The sequence below is a fragment of the Bubalus bubalis genome, chromosome 7, assembly GCF_019923935.1.
Source record: "Bubalus bubalis isolate 160015118507 breed Murrah chromosome 7, NDDB_SH_1, whole genome shotgun sequence".
NCBI lineage: Eukaryota > Metazoa > Chordata > Mammalia > Artiodactyla > Bovidae > Bubalus > Bubalus bubalis.
The window spans coordinates 11,244,443-11,264,188 of record NC_059163.1 but is presented as its reverse complement, the minus strand read 5'-3'; the positions used below and the strand labels follow the sequence as shown (position 1 = coordinate 11,264,188).

General features: G+C 41.7%; 2 long non-coding RNA genes and 1 other non-coding gene across 4 annotated transcripts; all 3 read left to right on the top strand.

Moving 5' to 3' along the window:
- Positions 1–609: 609 nt before the first annotated feature.
- Positions 610–4,480, top strand: LOC123334544. The gene is made up of 4 exons (XR_006552563.2): positions 610–772; positions 1,225–1,351; positions 1,971–2,101; positions 4,421–4,480. It is a non-coding gene; the product is annotated as an uncharacterized LOC123334544 (long non-coding RNA).
- Positions 4,481–4,678: 198 nt separating this feature from the next.
- LOC123466009 lies at positions 4,679–10,717 on the top strand. 2 transcript variants are annotated; one of them, XR_006641296.1, is made up of 3 exons: positions 4,681–4,733; positions 6,316–6,421; positions 10,597–10,717. It is a non-coding gene; the product is annotated as an uncharacterized LOC123466009 (long non-coding RNA). The 2 variants fall into 2 exon arrangements; XR_006641297.1 differs by lacking the exons at positions 6,316–6,421; positions 10,597–10,717 and adding an exon at positions 4,973–5,576 and having other exon boundaries at positions 4,679–4,733.
- A 6,875-nt stretch (positions 10,718–17,592) lies between these two features.
- TRNAW-CCA lies at positions 17,593–17,665 on the top strand. The gene has a single exon. It is a non-coding gene; the product is annotated as a tRNA-Trp (tRNA).
- Positions 17,666–19,746: the final 2,081 nt, after the last annotated feature.

The window sequence follows — 19,746 nt, the reverse complement described above, 5'->3', positions numbered from 1 at the left end:
CAATGTTATACATTATATCCTTATAGCATATTTTATACCTCATTGCTTGTACCTCTAAATCCCCTCCCCCTAGACTGCCACTCCCCTAGGGTCCTCTTCTTGGTCTTTTCCCAGTTAATCCTCTTTCCTGACAAACTGGCCTTATGTGGGTTTGCTCTGGAGATAATGAGCAGTGATTTACTTATGTCACAACACATTTCCTCAGTTTGGGGAAGAAAAGGCCATCGTGGGATTTGCAAGGCTAAATAAAGGCATTGGAGGATTAGCAGTTATCTTGCATTTCTTATTTCAATGAGGGTACTGAGTCCAGGCCAGTTAGGTGAAGCCGTTTATGTTGCTCACTAACCTGGCAACATATGGTCTATGGCCAAGTTAATTTGGGTTGCAGATAATGAGCCTATTTAGCAGAGTTTTTGGTAACCTGAGCTCACTCTGGCCCTTTCATTATTTCACCCTCTACATTACTTGGAAAACAGTGGATAATTGGGAAACGGTGTCAACATTCTGTAATTTGCAGCTCATCCACCATGTGGAGCTGCTGAGGGGTGAGTTGACTGTTGATGAGGCAGAAGAGGAACAACGGCCAGGCAACCAGGACCCTGATTAAATATCTCCTGAGGGCCCTGGAGAGCCTGTGAAACCATCTCCCAGCCCCAGAAGGAGATCCTGGCACCAACAGGACCTGAGCTGAAAAATCAAAAGGTGCAGAATATAATCCAATAACAGATCCAGCTTAGAAATCTCAACAGGTAATGAGACTCGCATCGACAAGGTGAGCAGATGGCCTCCTTCAGGGGACACAGCACAATTGTCACTGAAAACAGGCCCTCAGTCTGTGTGAAAAGGAGCCGGTTTCTCCAATCTCGGTGCCCTGGGAAGACACGATGGGCCCCATTTGAGTGGAAGGGAGGGGAAATTTGAGAAGGAGAGACGGCGTGCAGAAGTGGATAGCTGGGGAGATAACTGCCTTTGGTCTAGGATGTCTCAGAAGTGGTACCATTGTGTATTCATTGCTGAAATAAAAAGCACTGTCACACCTGGCAAAAATACAGGGATTTAAAGATTTGAAGAAAGAGCATCAAGATAATTTGTTTGTTTTCTTCCTACCATTTGAAGTATCCAAATTCTTTCTGGGTATTGACACATAAAGGAGTCTCTGAATATTTTTCCTATCAAATGACTACAAATGTAATTGACTCTATGTTTTGTCTTAACCCTCTCCAGAGCTGAATTCTATTCCAACAGAATGCTGTGTGCATAATGTATGAAGTTTTCAGAAAAACAGTCTTGAACAGACAATTCGTCTGACCTTGGATAAACCAGCGATGAAAGGCACTACAACTCCCATTTGGTAGAATTCCAGCCTCTGGAGTACCCCAGACTTGGCATTTTTACCCTTCTGTAGGGTTCACATTTATCTCTTCAATAAGGCAGACTAGCTATGTCCTACTGATGAGTTAGATGCTCTGCATTAACTCTTCCAACCTCAGGAGGGTGAACAGGTCTGGCCCATCCTAACCCTGTTGTGTTGTGTTAGTCCCTGAGCTGTGTCCAACCCTTTGCAGCTCCATGGACAGTAGCCCACCAGGACCCTCTGTCCATAGAATTCTCCAGGCAAGAATAGTGGAGTGGGCAGCCATGCCCCCCTCCAGGGGATTTTTCTGACCCAGGGATCAAACCTGGGTCTCCTGCACTGCAGGCAGATTCTTTACCATCTGAGCCACCTGGGAAGCTTCATCCCAACAAATTTGTTAATAACTACCAGAGGGTGGAAAGTTGGCCCCCGCATTAGTATCCCTGTAGAGTGTTTTTTCCTCCTAAGTAAATACTACCATTGCCTCCAGCCTTTCCTTTCCCAGTTCTCCAGGGTGAGAGGGGAAGGGGTAGTGGATAGAATGCCCATCTGGTGAATTTGGGAAGAACTGGAGGCCATGTCTGGCTCTAACATCTGCTTTTCTCTTGGGAACCAGCTGCCCCTGGAAGTACTTGATCCATTCTGCTCCTTAAGCTCCAAGTCCTACTTGGTCCAGGGACTCACTCCCCTGTGCTTCAGAGACTGATGGAGCTAAAACTGCCACCCTTTCCTGGCACTCAATCACAGGTGAGACTGACTCCTCCTTAGAATTACATACTTTAAGTTGGCTTTGATAGTTAATAGAAGTGATCAACTCATCTCCATTTTTAAAATTAGTATTTCTCAAACAGTTCAGAACTCAGGCAAGAAAGGGATAGTATTGGAAATCTCTTCCAAAAGGTCCTCCCCAAAAATCAGTAAAGGAAATGAATATTGTCTGAAGGAAAACTTAAAGGAAGGAACTTAAGGTTCAGAGACCTAAGTACCTACCTGAGGCTTGGTGCACAAGGTTATCCATACACTGGTCCTTACTGTGTTCCACTGAGGTAGGTTAGGAAAAGCCAGGAATTAACCTGTGCCCTAGAATGACTGATCTCAATTTGCAAGGGTTAGAGAGGCTATGTCTAGAACCAGGGGGCATTCTTGGCGGCTCCCCTTCATACTTCCATGTCCAGTAGTAAAAGTTACTGGAAAACTGTAGAAAGCAAAAAATAATAATAATAAATAAAAAAGGGCAGGATACTGAAGATTGAGATCCTTCAGGATTGAAGGTTTCAGTCACTCTACAAGATTAAAAAATTCTGCTTGGCTAAAGTCAAGGGAAACTCAGAATTTGTAATCGGGAAAAAAAAAGTTAGTTATAAATATTAACTATGACTCTGTGACCAGTTAAAGAATCAAGGGTTTTAGAAGTTAAGTGTATTTATTCTTTCCTCATGTGTGTACATGACACTGTGTATACAAGTTTAAGTGTGTATATACACACAAATGCATATAGATATTAACCTAATTTTTCTTCACTCTCCTTTTTTACCTTATACTTTATATATATTTTACTGGAGGTTAGATTTATTATTTTATTTGTTAACCGACCTTATTAGAGCCTAACACAACTGACTCTTCAGGTAACAAAATATTTAGGTGAGAACATGACTAAATTTGTGACATAAATAACATAGTCCAAAAGGAACAGCTGTGACCACTCCCTAGATATGGGAGGACTTCCTGTTTCCTCATTTAGGGTAGCAAGGGGGAAGGTCTTTGTATGAAAAAGAATACCATCTGGTTAGCAGAATTGCAATGCTGTTTCTGTTGTCTTATACATTATTTGTTGTTCCTGTTCAGTCACTCATGTCCAACTCTTTTCGACCCCCATAGATTGCAGCACACCAGGCTCCCTGTATGTCACTGTCTCCCAGAGTTTGCTCAAACTCATATCCATGGAGTTAGTGATGTTATGTAATCATCTCATCCTCTGCAGCTCCCTTCTCCTTTTGCCTCCAATACACATGTGTATATATGTGTCTTTGTTTTTTTTTTTTTAATTTAAATTTAAATTTATTTATTTTAATTGGAGGCTAATTGCTTTACAATATTGTGTTGGTTTTGCCTTTGGATGCTGGATTAGCCCAAGGACCTAATTGGGTCAATGATTAAGCTGGTGTCTTTCAACTTCAAATTGGTTGATGGTCTGGACAATGGGGCTGGGACTCTGCAAGCCACGTTCCCATTTTACTAATGGGAGGTGATAAGGGAGAGATGAACTCCTCCACGGGGTTTCCTGTTCCGGTCAGTGTCAGCCTCACACACGTTCTTTGCTTTGATAGCATTCGTTTGCTCCAGTACTCTGTTATAGCAGCAGCTGGCTCGTTGTGTTCCAGTTTGTAGTTTTCTGACACTAGCAAAAGCCTCTCCCTTGCCTCCTCCCCACATTCCTCCACCTACACACACACAAGGAAATAAGCCTGGGTAGTAGATATGCAGACCCTCCCCTGAGCTCCAAAGATGCTGGCTGCAGATAGTGCCCCTTCCATGCATGTGTCTGATTCTTTGCGACCTTATGAACCACAGTCTCCCAGGCCCCTCTGTCTATGGGATTTTCCTGGCAAGAATACTGGAGTGCGTTGCCATTTCTTTCTCCAGGGGATCTTCCTGAATCAGGGATCAAACCCGTGTCTCCTGCATTGCAGGCAGATTCTTTACCACTGAGCCACTGGAAAAGCCCCACCCCTTCCACAGGAACCAAGGCACTTTCATTCTACAACAGCCCTCCTGCAAGCTTAACGTAACTTCAACATGTCACATTACATAATTCCAATCTCTTCATTCTGTTCCTCCACCTTGATAATTCAGTGTTTTCCTTTTTGCATTTCACTTGCTTTATAGCTAGTCAATAATTTTTTACATTAGCATTATGAATGTGAAAAAAGACAATAAAGTATATCATTGTTTAAGATGTAATTAAAGTTGCATTTAGAGTTAAATTCATGCCCTATTTCAGTATAAATGGATAAAATAATTTAAAACAATGATAACTGAATTCAGTTAAAGCTATGGTTTTTCCAGTAGTCATGTATGGATGTGACAGTTGGACCATAAAGAAAGCTGAGCACCTAAGAATTGATGCTTTTGAACTCTTGTGTTGTGGAAAACTCTTGATAGTCCCTTGAACTGCAAGGGGATCCAGCCAGTCAATCCTAAAGGAAATCAGTCCTGAATTGGAAAGACTGAGGCTGAAGCTCCAATACTTTGGCCACTTGATGGGAAGAACTGACTCCTTAGAAAAGACCTGATGCTGGGAAAGACCAAAGGCAAGAAGAGAAGGAGACAACAGAGAATAAGATGGTTGAATGGCATCACCGACTCGATGGACATGAGTGTGAGTAAGCTCTGGGAATCTCTGGGAGTTGGTGATGGACAGGGAAGCCTAGCATGCTGCAGTCCATGGGATTGCAAAGAGTCGGGCATGAGTGAGCAACTGAGCTGACCTGAACTGAACTGGATAAATTAATTATATCAATTAATAAATAATTATAGATAAATCACTCAATAAAACTAAGAAATTTAGGAAAATAAGAAATAGAGTAAAATAACTAAAATATATTTTTTATTTTTTAGTAAATATATAGAATTCATATAATGACAATGACAGTCTACCTCTGTGAACTTCTTTCTCAAATGAATAACACCAGTATAATCATGATAACAATACCAGATCAATTACAACTGGCAGACATTCCACAAAGTACCTGACCAGTGTGTGTCAAAACTGTGAAAGTCAACAAAAACAAGAAAAATCTGAGAAATTGTCGCAGAGCAGAGGAGTCTAAGGAGACATGATAGCTAAATGTAATGTCATGTCCTGAAGAGGATCCTGGAACAGAAAAAGATATTAGGTTAAAAAGTAAGGAAACCTGAATAAAAGGTGGTGCTTAGTCAATAATAATGATGTATCAGTACTCTTCTCTTAATTGTAACAAACGTGTTCTCCTAGGTAAGATGTTGATTGCAGGGGAATTACGTGATGTGCAGGGTATATTGGAACACTTGGTTCTCTGTTTACGATTTCTCTGTATATTTCAAATAGTTGTGAAAAATCAAGTTTATTTGAAAATTATTATAAGGACTATCTCAGAATATCATTTTGTAACTATTTGGTCACTAGTCTCTGTAAGTGAAGTGATTAAAATTTGAATATACATAAATTTTGTTGGGAAAAATACACCAGTGTCATTTAATCTGTTTTATTTTAAATTAGTTAAAATTTATCTCTAAGGGAAGAAATGTGCAATTAACAAATGGTTTAATCTTGCTCACTTTTGTAAGTATTGCATGTATGCTCAGTCATGTCCGACTGTTTTTCGACACTGTGGACTGTAGCCTACCAGGCTCCTCTGACCATGGGGATTTTCCAGGCAAGGATACTGGAGAGTACTGGTTGCCATGTACTCTTCCTGCATCGGCAGGCAAATTCTTTACCACTGAGCACCTCGAAGCCCTTTGTAAGTACATGTATGGCTTAACAGAGCAATTAAGTAACAGCACCTTGATTCTAAAAAAGAATAGCAATAATTTTATATTAACTTTTCTCTGTTCAATTCACTAGTGCGGTTTCTGCCTCCCACCTGAACCCTCATGAACACTGATAAGACTTTATTATCCTAGCTTCATGATGAGGAAATGGAAGTCCACTAGCCCCAAAACACAGTGTCCTTACAAACATCAGGATTTGAACTTAGATCTGCATGACTCCAGATCATGCAGGAGGAGAAGGGGACAGCAAAGGATGAGACTGTTCAATGGCATCACTGACTCAATGGACATGAGTTTGAGCAAGTTCCTGGGAGTTGGTGATGGACAGGGAGGCCTGGCGTGCTGCAGTCCATGGGGTTTCAGTCAGACATGACTGAGCAATGAACTGAACTGAAGTGCGTGACTCCAATAACCAATCCTTTCATCAGCTTCCCTCTCCAGAACTTACTAATATACATGGCTGCCCTTCTCTACTGGAAGAAAAAATCCTTCAGAGCTCAGCACTGCTTTCCCCATAGTGCCCAGGAGTGGCAGGTATTCAAGGAACATGTGAAGGAAGGGAGGAAGAAGGGAGGGAGGGAGGGAGGAAGAAAAGTGATTATAAACAGAAAATTATGATAGAAAATAAAAATTGTAATGGTATTCGAATGCACAGAATGCTGTAGACTTACCAGCTCAGAGAAGAAATGTCAGAGCTTATTCCTAACATGGACCTTCATAAATTCTGAAAAACAATCAACACCCCATCAATTCTTTTACATTGTCTCTTTCTCATTATTTCTACTGTAGTTGAACCTTTTCCTTATCTTTTCTGAATGTCAAACTTTCTTAGTTTTCACATATTTTTGTCTTTACTGCACTCTCAGTAAGCTTTTTCATACTTATCTGTCAATTCACTAATTCTTCAGCTGTATGAAATCAGCTGTTCAAGCCGAGGGTTGAGGTTTTTTTGTTGTTGTTTTGTCTTTGTTTTGTTTTGTTTTTCCTTAGTGACTGTATTTTTCATTTCGGTTTCTGTTTAGTTATTTTATTACACGACCCTGGTGTTCTCCTAATTTTAGCCATATTAACTTAGCAATGTTTGCATTCTAGAGGCTACTCAATTGTTCTACTTTTTGAATTTTGGGAAACTGAATTGTGCTGGGGGCTTTGGTGGGTTTTCGCTTTATCTGTTTGCTTCACTTGAATGAGGATTTCTTTGGGAGAATTTTTTTTTCTTGCTGTATCCCCAGTGCCTAGATCAATGCCTGGCACACAGCCGGTCTTGAGAAATAGATGTTGAATGACTAAATATTGGATTGTTTCATTGTGGGTTTTTTGTTGTGGTCTGTGAGCTCATATTCAGCTGGGTTTTTAAGTGGATCTCTTGAGTGGTCCAGTTAAGGATGTGCTTGTGTTTGCTTCATCCAAGCACCCAAGGATGTCACCAGCCCAGGACCACATTTTATTAATAGTTTAATTTACCAGCTTATGGGGATAGTATGAGTGTAACCCTCAAAGTTGAATGAGAGCTGTAGTAATAACATTTCAGGAGATTTCTTTCTCATGCCCTAGTTTTCTTTCAGACAGACAAGCTTTGTAAATACCCTGTGTTGAGAAGAATAGAAATAGATATAGACATAGATATGTGTGTGTGCACTCAGTCATGTTTGACTCTTTGCGAGCCTATGGACTGTAGCCCGCCAGACTCCTCTGACAATGGGATTTTCCAGGCAAGAATACTGGAGTGAGTTGCTGTTTCCTCCTCCAGGGGATCTTTGTGGTCCATGGATCAAACCCAAGTCTCCCTTGTCTCCTGCTTTACAGGTGGTTTCTTTACTGCTGAGCCAACAGGGAAGCCCAATGATATATAGATACAGATGATATAGATATAGATAATTGTGGATAGAGCCAGTTGAGTGTCTGGGCTTTATGTGTGGGTCTGATCTCAATGTCTCCACTTACTGAGACCACTGAGCACCTCTTCACCTCCCTCAGGAGCTCTCACCTGCCACCTTGATTTTTAATTCCTCATCTACTTTTAGCCCCTGGTTTGCTTTCTTAAGTAAGCAACTACATGTTCAAAGGCTGCTTCTTATAATGTACCTGGTATTTCTGAGTGATATATAATAAGAGAATGTGACTTTATCTAATGTGATATACTGGCTCCTCTGTCCATGGGATTTTCCAGGCAAGAATACTGGAGTGGGTTGCCATTTCCTTCTCCAGGGGATTTTTATCAACCCAGGGATCAAACCTGTGTATCCCACATTGCAGTCAGATTCTTTACTGTCTGAGACACCAGGGAAACTTTATAACTTGTTTAACATAAAACTAATCTGTTATAGTGCTTTAGACATATCAATTTGCTTAAATCTTTTCATTGACAATTATTAAAAATTTTATCAGTGTTAGATACAGTAGGCTTATAAAGAAAAAAAGGATGCCCCTGCTCTCATAATTCCCTCAACTGCTGCACTGCAAAGGCAATGAGTTCACGCATTTTAACAGTTTCTTTTGGCATCTCTCTCCACTGTTCTAAGTATACACATTTCTGCTATAATGTTAAATGTATTTCCAAAAAAGCCTAACAGATTTGTGAGAAAATGAGGATTGGTAAACCATTCAAATTCTAAGGATGCTCTAAAACATAGAGCATCAGCTAAAACAATAGCAATCCTATCTAGAAGAGAGGCCCAGGTAAATTTCTACTGGCATTTGCACCCAGGGTGGTGTTCTTGGATCCCCGACGTTTCATACCCTGGGGCTCCTATTCTCTCCTCCAAAATGTCAGTACTCAAGGGTATCTGCATCTAAAAGAGACCAGTTTCATTAAGATTAAAGATCTTTCCCAAGGCATAGGCTTCATCATCAATCTTCTTTCTTCACAAAGAGATGTCTTTGCAGCCTCTTCATCAAAACCCTCTCAGTGTATCCATATACCATATAAGTTGATGGAAATTGTAATGCTTCTTAGAGCCACTAAAATCTCACAATTTGTTCCAAAAGAAGACATCTCTGTAGGATTTTCTAGCTTTATTTTTGTCAATCTTTGTATGATGCTAATACGAGCCTCTGAAAATTTGAGAAAGCTTGCCTTTGATAGCTTCAAAATAGCTACTGAAGGGAATCACCCATGAACCAAAAGGATCTCCACATATGTGGGCTTCCCTGGTGGGTCAGATGGTAAAGAACCTGCCTACAATCAGGAGACCTGAGTTAAATTCCTGGGTCGGGAATATCCCCTTGAGAAGGGAATGGCAAACCACTCCAATATTCTTGCCTGGATTAAACACTGAACATTGTGTGGAAAAGAAAGATGCCTGTGTATCTCTTTTGCTATTATTGCACTACTCAGCATTTCCCTTCGAACACAGCACCAAGCAGTTCTCCAGCCCTCCAGGTCTTATCTGGACTTTAACTGCTATTTACCTCACTTCTGAGGCCATCTACCTGGAGTTAGCATCAGGACATCAGATCACACAGATTGAGGGCTCAGTCCCTCGAGACTGCCCACTCCCCAACCTCAGACTCACTTCAAGGGGTCTTTTATCACCTGTGCTTTTGAATGACTGGCTCAGACCATTAGAGTAAATTCTTTCACACTCACACATTCATCTCTCTTTCCTCTCTTACAAGCCACCAAGTTCTAGAATACACAACATTCATACTTCTAATATCAATATTTTATTTATTTTACCTTCTAGACTTCTATTTTTCTAATCTAATAATTATTAAGTATCTACAATATGCCAGGTACCACATAGCCATATATGTTTGTGAAAAGTGAAAGTGAAAGTCGCTCAGTCATGTCTGACTATTTGCAACCCCCTATGTAGTCCATCTACAGAGGATGAGGTGGCTGGATGGCATCACCAATTCGATGGGTGTGAGTCTGAGTGAACTCAGGGAGTTGGTGATGGACAGGGAGGCCTGGCATGCTGCAGTTCATGGGGTCACAAAGAGTCGGACACGACTGAGCGACTGAACTGAACTGATATAGTCCATGGAATTCTCCAGGCCAGAACATGCGTGGGTAGCCTTTCCCTTCTCCAGAATTTTCCCAACCCAAGGGTCAAACCCTGGTCTCTCGCACTGCAGGTGGATTCTTTACCAGCTGAGCCACAAGGAAAGCAAAGAATAAGTGGCAGGAGGTAATGAAAGGGAAATTGCTCAGGCATGTCTGACTCTTTGAGACCCCTACAGTCTCTGGACTGTAGCCTGCCAGGCTCCTCTGTCCATGGAATTCTCTAGGCCTGAATACTGGAGTGGATATCCTATCCCTTCTCCAGGGGATCTTACTGAACCAGGAATCGAACAGGGGTCTCCTGCATTGCAGACAGATTCTTTACCAGGTGAGTTCTATTATTTAATTTTCACAACTATCCTACAAAAAAGAACAACAACAACAAAAAACCTGAGAATTTCTCCAAGGCTCATCAGAAAGGGAAAATTCGTACAAGGGTAGTAAGTGGTATTATAAAACCCTGATCTATCTGCTATCCATTTCCCCTTTATATGGAGTACTAAAATGAGATACTTTTTAAGGTTCTATTCACACATCTATAAGCTGAGAAGCAGGGGTTAGAATGAGATTAAAATAAGTCTTGATATTTGTCTAGCAGGAAAAAAATAGGTAGCATTTATTGATACTATTATGGTTTTTCACACACTCCCTCCAACTTTCATAAGGATGCTTCATGGAAGATACTGTCTTTCCTCTATTACAGAAGACAGAGCAGAGTTTATTTCTGAGCTCTCCCTGGAGTTTCAAAGACACCTGAGTTATTACAAGAAGTATGGAATGAATGTTTAGAACACTATAGGGAACATAGACCACTGCAGAGCATAACAAAGGTAAGTCCTACATTTGGCTCAGAAGGGCAGAAGATTGATGCTGGTTGTAAAACCTTTCATAAGGACAGGAGACTAGGGATGGGAAAGAGATGTAATACTTGTATACACAAGAGTGCACGGTATGAGGCATCAAAACACAATTTCTTACCATCTACATATGACTATAATGAAAAGGACATCTTCTTTGAGTGTTAGTTCTAAAAGGTCTTGTAGGTCTTCACAGAACCATTCAACTTCAGCTTCTTCAGCATTACTGGTTGGGGCATAGGCTTGGATCACCGTAATATCGAATGGTTAGCCTTGGAAATGAATAAAGATCATTCTGTCATTTTTGAGATTGCATCCAAGTACTGCATTTTGGACTCTTTTGTTGACCATGATGGCTACTCCGTTTCTTCTAAGGGATTCCTGCCCACTGTAGTAGATATAATGGTCATCTGAGTTAAATTCACCCATTCCAGTCCATTTTAGTTCGCTAATTTCTAGAATGTTGATGTTCACTCTTGCCATCTCCTATTTGACCATGTCCAATTTGCCTTGATTCATGGACCTAACATTCCAGGTTCCTATGCAATATTGCTCTTTACAGCATTGGACCTTGCTTCTATCACCAGTCCCATCCACATGGGTATTGTTTTTGCTTTGGCTCCATCCCTTCATTCTCTCTGGAGTTATTTCTCCATTGATCTCCTGTAGCATATTGGGCACCTACTGACCTGGGGAGTTCCTCTTTCAGTATCCTATCTGGACATGGAACAACAGACTGGTTCCAAATAGGAAAAGGAGTACATCAAGGCTGTATATTGTCACCCTGCTTATTTAACTTCTATGCAGAGTACATCATGAGAAACGCTGGGCTGGAAGAAGCACAAGCTGGAATCAAGATTGCCGGGACAAATATCAATAACCTCAGATATGCAGATGACACCACCCTTATGGCAGAAAGTGAAGAGGAACTAAAAAGCCTCTTGATGAAAGTGAAAGAGGAGAGTGAAAAAGTTGGCTTGAAGCTCAACATTCAGAAAACGAAGATCATGGCATCTGGTCCCATCACTTCATGGGAAATAGATGGGGAAACAGTGTCAGACTTTATTTTGGGGGGCTCCAAAATTACTGCAGGTGGTGATTGCAGCCATGAAATTAAAACACACTTACTCCTTGGAAGGAAAGTTATGACCAACCTAGATAGCATATTAAACAGCAGAGATATTACTTTGCCAACAAAGGTCCGTCTAGTGAAGGCTATGGTTTTTCCAGTGGTCATGTATGGATGCGAGAGTTGGACTGTGAAGAAAGCTGAGTGTCCAAGAATTGATGCTTTTGAACTGTGGTATTGGAGAAGACTCTTGAGAGTCCCTTGGACTGCAAGGAGATCCAACCAGTCCATCCTAAAGGAAACCAGTCCTGGGTGTTCATTGGAAGGACTGATGCTGAGGCTGAAACTCCAATACTTTGGCCACCTCATGCGAAGAGTTGACTCATTGGAAAAGACCCTGATGCTTGGAGGGAATGGGGGCAGGAGGAGAAGGGGATGACAGAGGATGAGATGGCTGGATGGCATCACTGACTCGATGGACATGAGTTTGGGTGAACTCCGGGAGTTGGTGATGGACAGGGAGGCCTGGTGTGCTGCAATTCATGGGGTCCCAAAGAGTCAGACAAGACTGAGTGACTGAACTGAACTAAACATATGACTAAATAATGTATGCTCAGAGGAAAGGATTCTCAAAATTAGCATCATTTTAAAATTAGTCGAGCTATCTTTCCACTTCTAGGTCTCCACATTTGGGTTTCCTTTACAAGAATTCAGTACATGCAATTTTTAATGTCCATTCTTTCATAGAAGTCCCCTGCTGGTTCTGTATTCCTTTTTATCTTGTGATCCATTCTGTGATTAGTCTGGTAGTTAATGATGCCATCTGAAAGTGCTGGTATGGGACATGAGATTTCTTTTCATAGCACCTCATCAGGAGTTGAGGACAAGTCTACAGGGAAGAAATTAATTATCTCTGCAGCCAATGCCACTTAAAAAAAAAAAAAAGAAAAGAAATATCTTTAGGAAGAGTATTTAATTTCTTATCTTGGTAAATTATGGGAAACCCTTCACAGGTAGTGAATCAGCTGAGTTGGGTGGTAGAAATGACTGATAACTTCTTTTTTTTTTAAATTAATTTTTATTGTAGTATAGTTGATTTACAATGTTGTGTTAGTTTCTGCCATACAGCAAAGTAAATCAGTTGTACGTATACACATATCCACTCTATTTTAGATTCTATTCCCATATATGTCATTATGGAGTATTGAATGGAGTGCTCTGTGCTATATAATAATACGTGCATGCTCAGTCACTCAGTCATGTCCTATTCTTTGAGACCCCATGGACCATAACCTGACAGGCTCCTCTGTCCATGGGATGCCCCAGGAATATACTGGAGTGGTTTGTCCTTCCCTCTTCAGGGGATCTTCCCAACCCAGGGATCAAACTTGAGTCTCCTGCATTGGCAGGCAAATTCTTTTACGACTGAGCCACCTGGGAAACCCTGCTGTACATTAAGTTCTTATTAATCATCTATTTTATATAATAGTGTGTATCAGTGCAGGCACTATGGAAAACAGTGTGGAAGTTCCTTATAAAACTAAAACTAGAGCTACCATATGATTGACAATCCCACTCCTGGGCATAGACTAGGTGTGTGTTAGTCGTTCAGTCATATCTGACTCTTTGTAACCCTATGGGCTGTAGCCTGCCACGCTCCTCTGTCCCTGGGATTCTCCAGGCAAGAACACTGGAGTGGGTTGCCATGCCCTCCTCCAGGGAATCTTCCCAACCCAGGGATTGAACCCTCATCTCATGCTCTCCTGCATTGGCAGGTGGGTTCTTTATCACTAGCACCACCTATGAAGCCCATGAAAGGCCAAGTATTCTGTGTATTATTAGTAGTTTCCTATAGCTGCATAGCTGAATACTGCAGACTGAGCTGCTTCAACAAGAAGGATGCGTGCTCTCAGTCCTGGAAACCAGACGTCTGCGAGCTGGCATGGGCAGGTTGTTTCCTTCTGTGGCCTGTCTCCTCGGTTTATCAGTGGGTGGTTCCTACCCCGTCCTCAAATGGTCTTTATTCTGTGTGTGTCTAGGTCCTAATCTACTCTTTTTATAGGCACACCAGCAAAATTGGATTAGGACTCACCCGTAAGACCTTGTTTTAACTTAATCACCTTTTTTCCAAACCTGTTTCCAAATATAGTCACACTTAAAGAAATTGGAGCTTAGGACTTCAGCATATGGACCTGGAGGAAGTCACAGTTCCGTGTGGAACATTCTTGTGATACTGTGACCTTGAAGACTCATAGCACACTGGAATATATTAGAGGTTCTGATCAATCTGGTTGCAAATATATTATTTATCTTTTCTCTAGCAAACTTATTTGACTATTTTTCATAACATTCATTAAAATTTCATGGGAAAGATGTTGCAAGGAATAAAATGTTTGAGAAATAACTGCCATCCTGTCCAGACATGCTAGACTCAGATCACTTGGAGTCATGTTATATTCATTCTGATTCTCAATTGAGGAATTTAGTTTACAACAGTTTTATAGCAAGTAAAATCAAAAGCTAACATCTTTGAAAGGAAAAGTAAATATGTCTACATCACCAAATGAGAGCTTATGTAGGGACCTAGAGATTATCATATTAAGTGAAGGAAGTCAGACAGAGAAAGATAAATATCATGTGATACCACTTATATTTGGAATCTAAAAAATGATATAAATGAATTTATTTACAAAACAGACATAGACTAACAGACAGAAAATAAACTTATGGTTACCAAAGGGAATATCAGGAGTGGTAAGGAGAAATAATTTATGAGTTTTGGATTAACATATATATACTACTGTATATAAAATGGGCTTCCAGGTGGCTCAGTGGTAAAGAATTCGCCTGCAATGCAGGAGATGCAGGAGACATGGGTTCAACCTCTGGGTCATGAAGATCCACTGGAAAAGGGAACAGCAATCTACTCCAGTATTCTTGCCTGGAAAATCCCATTGGCAGAGGAGCCTGGAGGGCTACAATCATGGGGCTTGCAAAGAGTTGGACATGACTGAGTGACAGCTTGCATGTATAGAAAATAAATATACTCACTGTTTAGAACAAGGAACTATATTCAATATCTTGCAATAACCTATAATGGAAAGGAATCTGAAAAATATACATGTGTGTATATATATATATATATATATATAACATATATAATTGAATCACTGTTGTACACTTGAAACTAACACAGCATTGTAAATTAACTCTACTTCAATTAAAAAAAAAAAGCTGCAAATTAAACGTGACTTTTTACCCTGGAATTTGACCTTATCTCTTTCTCTTAAAATCACATCCCATCTGCCAGACAATTCTAAACATGACCACTTTTTGCCACTGTCCTTGCTCTTATCCTGGTCCAAACCTTTCTAATCAGTGTCTCTGCTTCCACCCTTCTATCCCTTCCATTGATTCTCAGAAGAGAACCCAGGGTGTGCCTGCTAAAGGCAGCCAGATTTTATACCCCCACTAGTCACCCATCCAAGGATTTCCTGCTTGCCTGCAATAGGAGCCAAAGTCCTTACTATGGTCCTGGTGGTTCTACATGCTCTGTCCACATTGACCTCTCTGCTCTATTTCCTATACTGTATTGTGGTGGTTATTGTTCAGTAACTTAGTGTTGTCCAACTCTTTGTGATCCCATGGGCTGCAGAATACCAGGCTTCCCTGTTTATCACCAACTTGCAGAGCTTGCTCAAACTCATGTCCATCGAGTCAGTAATGCCATCCAATCATCTCATGCCCTGTTGCCCCTTTTTCCTCTTGACCTCAGTCTTTTTCAGCATCAGGGTGTTTTCCAAAGAGTCGGCTCTTCACATCAGGTGGCCAGTGTATTAAAGGTTCGGCTTCAGCCCTTGCTCCAATACCCCAAGTAGCAGACTCCTGTCTGCGTGCTTGGATCTCAGGACTTTGCATGTTCTTCCTCTCTGGCAGGAACAGTGCTCTCCAGATACCTGTAAAGTTGGGTTCCTCACTTCCTACAGGTACAGTAAGTTCCCGACACAGGAACCCTCAAGTTGCGAACTTTCAAAGATGGGAACCTGCAGCTTGTTCCAACAAGGAACCAGAGCCTGTGCCATCCACCTCAGGCGTGAGTGAAATTGTCACCTGCCCTCCATCTCCTATTTCTGATGATTGTTCAGCTCTATCATCTCCCACCTCCTCACCCTCCTTCTTGCTGGTTCAATCGATGCCACCCTCCATGTGCCAGCTGCTGTACTGCACTTCCGTGCTTTTCAAGGGATTGTACTGTAAGACTTAAAATCTCTTTTATTTTTTATGTTTATTTGATTTTTATGTATTATTTGTGTGAAATGTATTATCATTCAGTTCAGTTCAGTCGCTCAGTTGTGTCTGACTCTTTGTGACCCCATGAACTGCAGCACGCCAAGCCTTCCTGTCCATCACCAACTCCTGGAGTTCAGTCAAACTCACGTCCATCAAGTCGGTGATGCCATCCAGCCATCTCATCCTCTGTCGTCCCCTTCTCCTCCTGCCCCCAATCCCTCCCAGCATCAGAGTCTTTTCCAATGAGTCAACTCTTCACAGGAGTTTCAGCTTTAGCATCATTCCTTCCAAAGAACACCCAGGACTGATCTCCTTTAGGATGGACTGGTTGGATCTCCTTGCAGTCCAAGGGACTCTCAAGAGTCTTCTCCAACACCACAGTTCAAAAGCATCAATTCTTTGGCGCTCAGGTTTCTTCACAGTCCAACTCTCACATCCATACATGACCACTGGAAAAACCATAGCCTTCACTAGATGGACTTTTGTTGGCAAAGTAATATCTCTCCTTTTTAATATGCTATCTAGGTTGGTCATAACTTTCCTTCCAAGGAGTAAGCGTCTTTAAATTTCATGGCTGCAGTCACCATCTGTAGTGGTTTTGGAGCCCCCCAAAATAAAGTCTGACACTGTTTCCCCATCTATTTCCCATGAAGTGATGGGACCAGATGTCATGATCTTCATTTTCTGAATGTTGAGCTTTAAGCCAACTTTTTCACTCTCCTCTTTCACTTTCATCAAGAGGCTTTTTAGTTCCTCTTCACTTTCTGCCATAAGGGTGGTGTCATCTGCATATTTGAGGTTATTGATATTTCTCCCGGCAATCTTGATTCCAGCTTGTGCTTCTTCCAGCCCAGCGTTTCTCATGATGTACTCTGCACAGAAGTTAAATAAGCAGGGTGACAATATACGGCCTTGATGTACTCCTTTTCCTATTTGGAACCAGTCTGTTGTTCCGTGTCCAGTTCTAACTGTTGCTTCCTGACCTGCATATAGGTTTTTCAAGAGGCAGGTCAGGTGGTCTGGTATTCCCATCTCTTTCAGAATTTTCCATAGTTTATTGTGATCCACACAGTCAAAGGCTTTGGCATAGTATTGCAGTACAGTATTATATAGCCGATTGTGTTAGTTGGGTACCTAGGCTAACTGTGCTAAACTTATGAACAAATTGGACTTAGGAATGTGCTTCAGAAAGGAACTTGTTGGTATGTTAGGGTATTACTATATTTAAATACCACCTTGGAGATGCCTCTGGTGACACAGAGGTAAAACCAGTTTTATCCCTTCTTTCCAAATTGCTTTTTTTCAATGTAAGTTCACAAAGCCTTATTTGTTTTCTCCATGGCTGTCTCCCCAGGACCTAGAACAGTCATCAGCATGCAGCTAGCACTCAATAAATTTCTCTTGAGTGAACACATTAGTTTGGTTTGTATCACAAAGCTCCTTTCCATTCTGTTTGTTACACTGTTTATCACTCCGTTGAGCTTCCCTGGTGGCTCAGAGGGTAAAGCTTCTGCTTCCAATGCAGGAGACCCAGGTTCAATCCCTGGGTCAGGAAGCTCCCCTGGAGAAGGAAATGGCAACCCACTCGAGTATTCTTGCCTGGAGAATCCCATGGATATAGGAGCCTGGTAAGCTACAGTCCATGGGGTCACAAAGAATCGGACATGACTGAGTGACTTCACTTTGACTTTCTTTCACTTTATCACTCTGTTTTACTACCCACTCATTCACCCATTTGCAACAAATGAGCATTTATTATCACATCTATTATCACAACAAGTGAGTATCAGATACTCCAATTCTATAACGGTGAATAAAACAGACAAATCCTAAATGGAGTTTATTGCCAAATAAATTAAAATATATAGAGCATTCTTAGTTTCTCTTTGTAAATTGTTTCCTACACAAATAACACTTAATTTTTGTCTCAAATAAAATACAGCTAATATTGAGAGGGTATAACCTCCTTGCCCTGCAATTTTCTGGGCATATTACTTGCATTCTTCAATTTAATTGTCTCAAAAACCTGTGAAACCTTTAATATTGTGATCTCAATTAATAGATGAAAAGTCTGAGGCAAGAAAACATAGAAATCTCTCCATAGTTTGTCAGATCTCATACGTGGTCAGTTCAGTTCAGTAGCTCAGTCATGTCCAACTCCTTGTGACCCCATGGACTGCAGTACACCAAGCTTCCCTGTCCATCACTAACCCCCAGAGTTTGCTCAAACTCATATCCATTGAATGAGTGATGCCATCCAACCATCTCATCCTCTGTTGTCCCCTTCTCCTTCCGCCTTCAATCTGAGTGATGAGAAACAATGGTAAAAAGACAGGCGGGGACCACGATACAGATCTTTGTAATCATGGACAAGGAGTCTGGGTTTTACCCTAAGAGTCAGTAATGCATTTTAGTGGAGAAGCAGCAAAAGCAAGGGAACAATTAGAAAACCATTGGAATTATCCACTAGAGACATAAAAATGTCCTGGTCTAGAATGGAAGCTGTAGAGATGGGGACAAGATATAAAGGATGTGTTTGAAAAGTTAATCTATAGGATTTGCTGAGAGAATGCATGCTGGGGCTTAGGGAATCAGGAGAATTCAAGAGAAGCTCCTAGGCTTGAGGTTTGGGTTTACTGAGTAACTGGTGGTGTCTTTCCTATGATGAGGAATATTGGAATAGTGAAGGTTTGGGGGAGGGTAGAGAGAAACCTGGGCTGCCCAAGTGGTGATAGTGGTGAAGAAGCTGCCTGCCAATGAAGGAGAAATAAAAGATGCGCATTCGATCTCTGGGTTGAGCAGATCCCCTGGAGGAGGGTATGGCAACCCTTTCTAGTGATCTTGCCTGGAGAATCCCATGGACAGAGGAGCTTGGTGGGCCATAGTCCATAGAGTCAAAAAGAGTCAGACATGACTGAAGTGACTTAGCATGCACACATGCAGAGAGAGAAATCTAGAGTTCATTCTGGGGCTTCAGTTCAGTTCAGTTGCTCAGTCATGTCTGACTCTTTGGAACCCCATGGTTTGGCACACCGGGCTTCCCTGTCCATCACCAACTCCTGCAGCTTGCTCAGCCTCATGTGCATGGAGTCGGTGATGCCATCCAATCATCTCATCCTCTGTTGTCCCCTTCTCCTCCTGCCTTCAATTTCCCATCATCAGGATATTATCTAAAGAGTCAGTTCTTCTCATCATGTGGCCAAAGTACTGGATCTTCAGCTTCAGCGTCAGTCCTTTCAATGAATATTCAGGACTGATTGTGAAATACCCACTAGCGAGCTGTGTTGAATGGATCCACCTAACCGTCCCAATGAGCCTCCTTTATTTCCATCAGACTCTGCCTTCTGGCTGACAGTGACTCAACAGGCCTCTCTGACTGTCTTGTCCTCTGTCTTCCAGTTGTTTTTATCCAATAGAATGCTCCAGAATCAGACAGCGGGAGAGTGAAAGCAGGGTATGCATGGCCCGGCTCCTTGCCAACACATCCCGCAGGGGCAGACTCGGTCCCTCTTCCGAAGGCCTCAGCTCCTGCCGGTGGTCCCATCCCCAGCCACTCCCTGCATCACTGCATGGAGCCCCTCAGTTCTCCTCTTACTCTCTCAGGCCTGTAATGTAAGTCTGGCCAAGTCCTTTGGTG